Source organism: Staurois parvus, unplaced genomic scaffold (assembly GCF_062004578.1).
Source record: "Staurois parvus isolate SC_StPar_1 unplaced genomic scaffold, SC_StPar_1.0 ptg002088l, whole genome shotgun sequence".
Lineage (NCBI taxonomy): Eukaryota > Metazoa > Chordata > Amphibia > Anura > Ranidae > Staurois > Staurois parvus.
In genome coordinates this window covers 36844-48931 of record NW_028319884.1, presented here as the reverse complement: position 1 = coordinate 48931, position 12088 = coordinate 36844, and positions in this window count along the sequence as shown.

The window sequence follows — 12088 nt, the reverse complement described above, 5'->3', positions numbered from 1 at the left end:
TGTAGCACTAGGCTGGTGCTTTGTCATGGGCCTACATAATGCCCTTTGTGTTTTGACACGCATTTTCCAACGCATTTTGTATTTGGAGTGGACAGATTCACCATCCATTGACCAAGGCCTGATAATACCTGTTGCCAATGCGTCCAGCAAATGTTACATGCGTTGCCATTGACTTCTATGGATCACCCAATGCACTAAAATGCAAAAAAGAATTTAGACATTTATTTTTTAAAAGGCGCTGCAGCATGCAGATGGGAACATGAACTTTTTTCTTTTTTGTGTGCATTCAAAAGTGGTTGTAAACATCAGACACAAAATATGAACAAAGCACATCCCTCTATAGTGTGTACTTGTCTCAATCCAGAGCACTGAGTGTCATTTCTGTTTGTTGCCTCCTTCCTTCATGATCTGCATCAGTCACTTCTGACAGGTTTTTGCAAAACACCGAGAGAAAATTGGTGATAGAGGAAGGAGCTCCAGGACACAGCCTGTGACTGCGGAACTCAGCGGGCTGAATGGAAGGAACAGAGCTGAGGCTGGCAGACTGAGGTGTTTGGAGTCACACTGTTCACTTCAGGCTGGTCAAATTTTATTATATTTGCTACTTTGTGTCACTTAATAAAGATGCACCTTCATTAGGGTGCTTGACTGAGAGCATTTTCCACAGCGCCTGATCTTTTCATTTCTCTTCATCATGCATATGATTAACAAGGCAGCAGTGGTGAGCCCACGAATAACTGTTCACGTTTCCACCTGGAGTGGCCTCTCTGCGCTCATTTGGATGAGTTTCCCTTTAAACTGTAATTTCAGCTTTCTGCCCCCTTTCTCTTTCTGAACTCTCAGACAAGCTTTATAAAAAAATCAACCCTTTGAACAGACGTGAAGAAGGGCAAACTGCAGATAAACAGGTACAACGTATGTATGATTTGTTTCATCTCTGTAGCACCTGAGGTCAGTCCCTTCTCTGGGTGTAAGGAAGGGTTTACCACCACTTTAAGCACATTTGTAAATGGGCCCTAAGACATTCAACTCAGTTATCGCCTATTGAAGCTACGCAGGCGGCCATGTCTAATGTTGGTCTGGGTGTTGATGGCTACGAAGGGTTAATGTCCATTGGTGGACAGCGCTTGGGAAGCGTCCAGATCCGTGTCGGGCCGAGTCGTCCTGGATGTTCAGCTGCATCACTTTCTGGAAATCCCCGAACTTGTCCCAGCTACGATAATCTTTCGTGCTTCAACAGTGATAGTGCGCATGTTTGTATGGACCAAGCCGTTATGTAAAACAATATTAAAAAAAAAAACAAAAACAATAATATATATAAAAAATATATATATATATATAAAAAAAAAAACCCAAAACAAAAACAATATAAAATAAAAATATATATAAAATAATAAAAAAAACAATATAAAAAATAATATAAAAACACTAATATATACAGTTGTGTTCAAAATACTAGCAGTCAGACATCACTAACCGGATCAATCGCTGTTTTTGGTGGAAATGATATTTCTACATGGCAAATAATTTCCTAGCAGGTGTAGCAGAGTCATAGAAATCCAACAGACCCAACAGTCATGACATGCATGCTGCTGATTCTGTGTCATTGAATCACTCATTGAAAGGGGCATGTTCAAAATAATAGCCGTGTGGAGTTCTATTAGTGAGGTCATTCATTCTTTGATAAACAGGTGGCAATTATTGCCCTTATTTAAGGAAGGAAGGCAGCAAATGTTGGACATGCTGGTTACAGTGCATTTCTCTCTGAAATTCTGAGGAAAATGGGTCGTTCCAGACATTGTTCAGAAGAACAGCGTACCTTGATTAAAAAGTTGATTGGAGGGGAAAACATATAAAGAAGTGCAGAAAATGATCGGCTGCTCAGCTAAAATGATGGCAAATGCTTTAAAATGGCAACCAAAACCTGAAAGACGCGGAAGAAAGCGAAAAACTACCATTGGAATGGATAGAAGAATAGCCAAAATGGGGCGGACTCAGCCAACAATCAGCTCCAGGAAGATGAAAGAAGGTGTGACGTTCCCTGTGAGGACTGTTACAATTAGAAGACGCCGATGTGAAGCCAAGCTATCTGCAAGAAGTCCCCGCAAAGTCCCACTGTTGGGAAAAAGACGTGTGCTGAAGAGGTTACAATCTGCCAAAGAGCACATTGACTGGCCTAAAGAGAAATGGCGTAACATTTTGTGGACTGATGAAAGTAAGATTGTTCTTTTTGGGTCTAGTGGGCGGAGACAGTTTGTCAGACGACCCCCAAACACTGAATTCAAGCCACAGTACACTGTGAAGACCGTGAAGCATGGTGGTGCAAGCATCATGATATGGGGATGTTTCTCATACTATGGTGTTGGGCCTATTTATCGCATACCAGGGATCATGGATCAGTTTGAATCCATCAGAATACTTGAAGAGGTCATGCTGCCTTATGCTGAAGAGGAAATGCCCTTGAAATGGGTGTTCCAACAAGACAACGACCCCAAACACACCAGTAAACGTGCAACATCTTGGTTCCAGACCAACAAGATGGACGTTATGGAGTGGCCAGCCCAATCCCCGGATCTTCATCCAATAGAAAACTTGTGGGGTGACATCAAAAATGCCGTTTCTGAGGCAACACCAAGAAATAGAGAAGAACTGTGGAATGTGGTCCAATCATCCTGGGCTGGAATACCTGATCACAGGGGCCAGAAGTTGGGGGACTCCATGCAACACAGATGTACAGCAGTTCTCAGAAACAGTGCGACTACAACCAAATATTCATGAAGTCATTCAAAGGAAAGCAAAATCTTCAAACATTTCTCAGTTTATATAGTGAATGTTTGAGTTTGTAAAGAAGAATACAAACACTGTCATTTTTTTTGAACCGTCTAATATTCACTTTTCTTCCATTTTTTTAGAGGAACAACACAAATTTGATGTATTTTTCTTCATGTTGTGATTTGGAATAGAATGTGTCGTGTTCCCAATGCATTTGTGTGGATGGAAATAAAAGGATTAGAAGGATTTTCAGCTTTATTCACACTGCTATTATTTTGAACACAATTGTGTATATATATATATATATATATATATATATATATATAAATAAAATAATCAAAACAATTTAAATATAAAAAAACCCCAAAACAATATAAAAAACCCAAAAACAATATAAAGAAAAAAAAAAAAAAAAAAAAAAGATATATATATAAAAAAAGAACACCAAACACACAACACAGGCTCATCAATCAGGAAAATATTTTCTTTTTAATTCTGCAAGACAGGTAAGTATTATGGAACCATGTAATCTGTACACAAATCTGCCCATACAGAGTATTGAACAATTAGATACAAGTTCACTTGTAACAACAGCCCACCATGGTACCAAACCAAAAAGTAAATACAGAGGGTGATAGCGGTCACCAGCGACTGCAGGAGTCCTGGAAGATGCGTGGTGTTGGGCGCCATATCTCTTGAGTTGTAGAGAGCCGGAACCTGGATCGCACAATAAAACGGGTTATTGCGTATTTGTATTTATTGCATTAGGCTGATCTCCGCTCCTGACCGGCGTCTGGTGACCGCTATCACTTCATGGGAAAAACAAAAAACAAAAAAAAAAAAAACGTAAAAAAAAAAAAAAATTAAAAATTCAGCCTAAAACAGCTAGAGCTTGATGATGGGTGGAGTAACACGAAAAACGTACAAATTGCCTCTTGTGAAACCCATTGAGTCTACCTATATGATTTCCTCATGACACCATAAAGACAGAACGTGTTTTACACTAACAACAGTCAGAACAAAGTAGCAGAGTAACATGCGGAAATTCCTCAAAAACAGGAAGAAAAAGTCATTAGAGACTGGAGTGAGGCGGCGGTGGGATCCCAGACAGACCGCCAGAACTGTGGCGAGATCCCGGACAAACCACCAGATATGTGGAGTGAGGCGGCGGTGGGATCCCAGACAGACCGTCCAAAATGTGGAGTGATGGTGGGATCCCAGACAGTCTGTCCAAAATGTGGAGTGAGGTGGTGGGATCCCAGACAGACCGTCCAAAATGTGGAGTGAGGTGGTGGGATCCCAGACAGACCGTCAAATATGTGAACTGGCAATGGAATCCCAGATGGGCCTTCATAAGTGTGGAGTGACACAGTGGTGGGATCCCACATGGGCCTTCAGAAATGTGGTGAGATCCCGGATAAACCACCAAAAATGTGGAGTGAGGCGGCGGTGGTGGGATCCCAGACGGGCCATCAGAAATGGGGAGTGAGGTGGCGGTGGGATCCCACACAGACTGTCAAATACATGAAGTGGCAGTGGGATCCCAGATGGGCCTTCAGAAATGTGGAGTGAGGCAGTGGTAGGATCCCAGATGGGCCTTCAGAAATGTGGAGTGAGGCAGTGGTGGGATCCCAGATGGGCCTTCAGAAATGTCATGAGATCCCAGACAAACCACCACAAATGTTGAGAGGCAAGGGTGGGATCCCAGACAGACTGTCAAATATGTGAAGTGGCAGTGGGATTCCAGATGAGCCTTCAGAAATGTGGAGTGATGCGGGGGTGGGATCCCACACAGACTGTCAAATATGTGAAGTGGCTGTGGGATCCCAGATGGGCCTTCAGAAATGTGGAGTGAGGCAGTGGTGGGATCCCAGATGGGCCTTCAGAAATGTGGAGTGAGGCAGTGGTGGGATCCCAGATGGGCCTGCAGAAATGTCGTGACATCCCAGACAAACCACCGCAAATATTGAGAGGCAAGGGTGGGATCCCAGACAGACTGTCAAATATGTGAAGAAGCAGTGGGATTCCAGATGGGCCTTCATAAATGTGGTGAGATCCCAGACAAACCACCAGAAATGTGGAGAGAGGTGGTGGTGGGATCCCAGACAGACTGTCAAATATGTGAAGTGGCAGTGGGATCCCAGATGGGCCTTCAGAAATGTGGAGTGACGCGGTGGTAGGATCCCTGACAGACCGCCAGAACTGTGGCGAGATCCTGGACAAACCACCAGAAATGTGGAGTGAGGCGACGGCAGGACCCCAGATGGGCCGTCAAAAACGTGGAGTGAGGCGACAGTGGGATCCTAGACAGACCGTCACACAAAATGTAGAGTGTGGCGGCGGTGGGATCCCGGACGGACCATCCGAAATGTGGAGTGAGGCGGTGGAAGGATCCCACACAAGGCCGTCAGAAATGTGTACTAAAAACTGTCTGAAAGTTTCCGTCACATCCTAGCTGAAATTCCGCGCACTTCCTTCACAGATCCGCCAGGAACGCGCTGTGCACTTCCTTCACAGATCCGCCAGGAACGCGCTGTGCACTTCCTTCACAGATCCGCCAGGAACGCGCTGTGCACTTCCTTCACAGATCCGCCAGGAACGCGCTGTACACTTCCTGCACCCCCCTTCACAGATCCGCCAGGAACGCGCTGTGCACTTCCTTCACCCCCTCCCTTCTCAGATCCGCCAGGAACGCGCTGTGCACTTCCTGCACCCCCTTCACAGATCTGCCAGGAACGCGCTGTGCACTTCCTGCACCCCCTTCACAGATCCGCCAGGAACGCGCTGTGCACTTCCTTCACCCCCTCCCTTCTCAGATCCGCCAGGAACGCGCTGTGCACTTCCTTCACCCCCTCCCTTCTCAGGTCCGCCAGGAACGCGCTGTGCACTTCCTTCACCCCCTCCCTTCTCAGATCCGCCAGGAACGCGCTGTGCACTTCCTTCACCCCCTCCCTTCTCAGATCCGCCAGGAACGCGCTGTGCACTTACTGCATCCTAATAGCTTATCGGAACCTGTTTGCATAATCCTCCAAAGCTTTTTAATATTAAACTGAATCACTTTCTGTCCCGCAGAATACATAACAATGGTATATAGATTTATTAAAAACAAAAAAAAAAAAGACTACAAAAAAAACCCAAAAACAATAAACCTTTTAGGTCAAACATAGCATTCTTTAATACATAAAATGAGTGCAACTGAAATGTCACGGATTCTCCTCAATCACCGGAACACATGCTGGAGGCGGAAGATTCATTTCAGAAAAAAAAAAAAGAAAGAATGGATTTTAGCATCTGGAAATTCAAGGGTTGAGATTACAAAGAGCCCTTTTGGTCCCTAATGGTCCTAGAAGGAATGGAGGGGTCCTAGAAGGAATGGAGGGGTCCTAGAAGGAATGGAGGGGTCCTAGAAGGAATGGGGGGGGGGGGTCCTAGAAGGAATGGGGGTGTCCTAGAAACAAGTCCTTCCTCTACAACACTGATAGATATGGCACCGGAACAGCAATCTCCATCCAGCTGGGGCAATTGTTCAATCCCTCCCCACCCCCCCCAATTTAATCCGTGGGACTGTGGGAAATGCCGGAATGTGTAGGCCAGGCCTGCCCTACGGGACCGGACAACATGGACTACATGATACAAGCCGGTCCTGTCACGTGGGATCAGATACTATGGACCGAATGTCACAGCTGATGCATGTACAGAGGAGTGTACTCCGCAGCACGTGTCAAACACAAGGGCCGAGGCCATTTCATGAGACCCTCGCACCTCTCCTGCAGCTGCGGCACCCCTCCCCCTAATCTCTGCCCCCCCACCTTGTCTCCACATAGAGGACAACAGTACTTCTACAGATCCTGCACCTCTCTGTGCAGACGCAGCACCCCCTCGTCTCTGTGCACCCCCCCATCTCAGCAGTTGGCAGCCGAGAGGAAACAACTCATCGGCCAGATCCTGCGTCTCTCTATGCAGCTGCGGCACCCCCTCATCTCCGCCCCCACCTTGTCTCAGCAGAGAGGACAACCGTACTCCTCCTACAGATCCTGCACTTCTCTGTGCAGCCGCAGCACCCCCTCATCTCTGCCCTCCCCCCCCCCCCAATCTCAACAGCAGGCAGCCGAGAGGAAACAACTCATCCGCCAGATCCTGCGTCTCTCTATGCAGCTGCGGCACCCCCTCATCTCCGCCCCCACCTTGTCTCAGCAGTTGGCAGCAGAGAGGACGACAGAACTTCTCCCCCAGATCCTAAAGGATGCTGGGTAATATCACAGCACTCAGGTCTCCATATTGGGCTGTACTAAAGGATGCTGGGTAAAAATATCAGAGACCTGACCACTGTGCCATTTTTACCCAGCATCCTTTAGTACCGCCCAATATGGAGACCTGACCGCAAAGATTACCCAGCAGCATCCTTTAGTACCGCCCAATATGGAGACCTGACCGCAAAGATTACCCAGCATCCTTTAGTACCGCCCAATAAGGAGACCTGACTGCTGTGATATTACCCAGCATCCTTTAGTACCGCCCAATAAGGAGACCTGACTGCTGTGATATTACCCAGCATCCTTTAGTACCGCCCACAAAGCAGCCCCGACCACTGTGCCATCTTTACCCAGCACCATTCCTTCATAGGACAGCCAAGGAGGGCCTTCGACAACCGAGGACTCCTCTGACAACCGCCATCTCACTTGAAGGTCCAGATGCCTGATGGGAAGATACGGACTGCCTCCAGGACGTTTTCTTGAAGCAGTCAGAACCATCAGGAAGGAAAGCGATAAAAAAAAGAGGAGGGAAAAAAAAAAAACCAAAAAAAAACAAACCACACAAATTGTCATTTTCAAGTCCATTACCTCCACCAATCAGTAAAAAGCTAAATTCCCCTGAAACGATTCTGCCAATAAATGCAGAAATACAGCGAAATGTAGAAAAAGTCATTAAATTGCATGTCCCAACATCCTATAAAAACAACTCTTCTCACAAAGACGATTCAAGTACCGAGAGTTCAATGTGTCTTCAAAAAGGAGACGAAGCGTTCTCGCCGCGCGCCGTTCCGTCCGACGAAACCGTCCGCGCAACAGAACCTGTTCCCGCAGCGTCTGCACCGCCGGATATCTGGTGACAAGGGTCACATGATGGACAAAGCTACGCCCCCCCCCCAGCTACCTATAAAAAGGTGTTGTCGAGGCCCCTCCCACTGCAATACGATGCTACAGGCCAAAGTGCACCCCCCTCCCCCCCCCCATTAAGCTGTGAACTACTTCAGCAGCATAGGTCGCGGGTCCTGACCCTGGTTTGCATTGCCCAAGGTGGCCATCTCTTCCGCCCCCCTCACCCCTTGGCCTGGCTCTGGGGGGGGGGGGGGGATAGGCTTTTTTATATAAAAGACAGCTGGACCCCCCCAATTATCTTCCACCATATCTCATGCCTATTCCAGATTTTAGAGCTGGAGGAGATGTCAGATGCCTGAGTGTCAGAGCAGAAGGGATTATGGGAAATACGTGCACCAATCAGCAGGCAGCCCAGCAACAGGCATAACTGGAGTCGGAGAATTCATGGCAAAATGTAGCCAATCAGAACAGAGATTCACATGGGAACTGGCAGCTTAGTATGGGAACAGTCTGGACTGAGAGAGCGCACTCCGGGACTACGGTACCGGTAATAGGTCCAAGAGAGCGCACTACAGGACTACGGTACCGGTAATAGGTCCAAGAGAGCGCACTACAGGACTACGGTACCGGTAATAGGTCCAAGAGAGCGCACTACAGGACTACGGTACCGGTAATAAGGGCCAAGAGAGCGCACTTCGGGACTACGGTACCGGTAATAGGTCCAAGAGAGCGCACTACAGGACTACGGTACCGGTAATAAGGGCCAAGAGAGCGCACTTCGGGACTACGGTACCGGTAATAGGTCCAAGAGAGCGCACTACAGGACTACGGTACCGGTAATAAGGGCCAAGAGAGCGCACTTCGGGACTACGGTACCGGTAATAGGTCCAAGAGAGCGCACTACAGGACTACGGTACCGGTAATAAGGGCCAAGAGAGCGCACTACAGGACTACGGTACCGGTAATAAGGGCCAAGAGAGCGCACTACAGGAATACGGTACTGGTAATAAGGGCCAAGAGAGCGCACTACAGGACTACGGTACTGGTAATAAGGGCCAAGAGAGCGCACTTCGGGACTACGGTACCGGTAATAGGTCCAAGAGAGCGCACTACAGGACTACGGTACCGGTAATAAGGGCCAAGAGAGCGCACTTCGGGACTACGGTACCGGTAATAGGTCCAAGAGAGCGCACTACAGGACTACGGTACCGGTAATAAGGGCCAAGAGAGCGCACTTCGGGACTACGGTACCGGTAATAGGTCCAAGAGAGCGCACTACAGGACTACGGTACCGGTAATAAGGGCCAAGAGAGCGCACTTCGGGACTACGGTACCGGTAATAGGTCCAAGAGAGCGCACTACAGGACTACGGTACCGGTAATAAGGGCCAAGAGAGCGCACTACAGGACTACGGTACCGGTAATAAGGGCCAAGAGAGCGCACTACAGGAATACGGTACTGGTAATAAGGGCCAAGAGAGCGCACTACAGGACTACGGTACTGGTAATAAGGGCCAAGAGAGCGCACTTCGGGACTACGGTACTGGTAATAAGGGCCAAGAGAGTGCACTACAGGACTATGGTACTGGTAATAAGGGCCAAGAGAGCGCACTTCGGGACTACGGTACTGGTAATAAGGGCCAAGAGAGCGCACTACAGGACTACGGTACTGGTAATAAGGGACAAGAGAGCGCACTTCGGGACTACGGTACTGGTAATAGGTCCAAGAGAGCGCACTCCGGGACTACGTTACAGGTAATAAGGGCCAAGAGAGCGCACTCCGGGCCTACGGTACCAGTAATATAAAGGGCCAAGAGAGCGCACTCCGAGACTACGGTACTGGTAATAGGGCCAAGAGAGTGCACTCTGGGCCTATGGTACCAGTAATAGGAGCCACGAGAGCGCACTCTGGGACTACAGTACCGGTAATATAAAGGGTCAAGAGAGCGCACTCCGAGACCACGGTACCGGTAATAGGGCCAAGAGAGCGCACTCCGAGACTACGGTACCGGTAATAGGGCCAAGAGAGCGCACTCCGGGACTACAGTACCAGTAATATAAAGGGCCAAGAGAGCGCACTCTGAGACTACGGTACCAGTAATATAAAGGGCCAAGAGAGCGCACTCCGGGAATACGGTACCTGTAATAAGGGCCAAGAGAGCGCACTCTGAGACTACAGCACCGCTAATAGGGCCAAGAGAGCGCACTCCGAGACTACGGTACCGGTAATATAAAGGGCCAAGAGAGCGCACTCCGGGACTACGGTACCGGTGATAGGGCCAAGAGAGCGCACTCCGGGACTACGGTACCGGTAATAGGGCCAAGAGAGTCATGGAGGGAAGGAGTTTTTCGCGCACATGACTGGACAATCTCAGGTGCTTTTCTAGTGCAATCAGAATCCTCCTTTTCCGGGTTCTCAGCTGGTTTTGGGTGAATTTGTCACAAATTTGAACCCGACACTCGGTGACACCAACTCTACAGAGATCTGACATCTCCCACAACAAGACCGGACCACTTCTACGCAGATCTATAGATCATCTTATAGTCGATGGGGTCGACTTCCTAAAGGCAAACACGCTGCGCGCTGCAAGTACGGTCGCTCCAGAGCTTAGTAAATGAGGTGAAGTTTGAATAGCCAATCACATGCAAGGAAAAATAAACAGCATTTTCGCCTGCGCATGATTGGACGACAGAAATCAGCAGAGCTTCCCTTTAGATGAACGGACGATTTGCCTTTAGTAAACCGACCCCAATATGTCTGACAACCCGTTCGCCAAGATCCCCCCCCCCCCGACAGAAGCGCCAGCTATGCATGGATACTGCGGAAGGTCATTTCCAGAGCGCGGCGGGCGGTACTAAGAAATGGCAAATCTACAAAAGCAGCCATACATGTAATACTGACGTGCAATCTCCCCGACACCCACCGGAAGAGAGGAGAAACACGGGGGGGAAGAAACGGCACCCGCAGGAGATGCGACGGCGGCAGCTGCCCGCCCGGGAACACGGAGAATCGCATTTATATTGCACAGTTACGCCCACTTCTCGTATTATTCATGAACCTGGAATGAGCCAATAAGAGGGTGCTCCACCATAAGCGCATGGGCCTCACGAGCTACAGTACATCAGGCCAAAATCACCCACGCGTGGGGGGGGGGGGGACAACGTATACGACCGCAACTGATGGGCGCCACCCCACCGCCGTTGTCATCGTAGAATAAATTCTGTTCTTTAAAAATAAATGGAGTTAGAACACGAAAAAAAAAAATGAAAAAACGAAAGAAAGCAGCCCAATGCTCCTCCCTTTTTTGACCGTTTTCTCCCAACCGGCACCACCTAGTGCGCACCGTTTGCCGCAAACCAAGCGAATGCAGCGAAAAATTGGTGATGTGCAATGGCCACCGTATAAAGGATGGGCACGGACCCCAGGAAGGGCGAGTGACTACGGGGGAGGTGTTGGGGTGGGACAAAGTATATGACCGCAACCGATGGGCGCCACCCCACCGCCGTTGTCATCGTAGAATAAATTCTGTTCTTTGAAAATAAATGGAGTAAGAGCACGAAAAAAAAAACAAAAAACGAAAGAAAGCAGCCCAATGCTCCTCCCTTTTTTGACCATCTTCTCCCAACTGGCACCACCTAGTGCGCACCGTTTGCCCCAAACCAAGTGAATGCAGAGAAAAAAAAATCGGTGATGTGCAACGGCCACCATATAAAGGATGGGCATGGACCCCGGGAAGGGCGAGTGACTACAACACACAACGGGGGGGGGCAATGTATACGAACGCAACCGATGGGCGCCACCCTACTGCCATCGTCATCGTATTTTTTCTTTGAAAATAAATGGAGTTAGAACACAAAAAAAAAACACGAAAGAAAGCAGCCCAATGCTCCTCCCTTTTTTGACCGTTTTCTCCCAACTGGCACCACCTAGTGCGCACCGTTTGCCGCAAACCCAACCAAGTGAAGGCAAAAAAAAAAAAAATTTGCTGATGTGCAACGGCCACCGTATAAGGGAGGGACCCCAGGAAGGGCGAGTGACTACAACACATAACTTATAGGACAACGTATACGACTGCAACCGATGGGCGCCACCCCACCGCCGTTGTCAGAACATTGTACAATAAATTCTGTTCTTTGAAAATAAAGTTAGAACAAGAAAAAAAAAAACAAAACAAAAAAAAACTAAAGAAATCAGCCCAATGCTCCATCCTTTTTTGA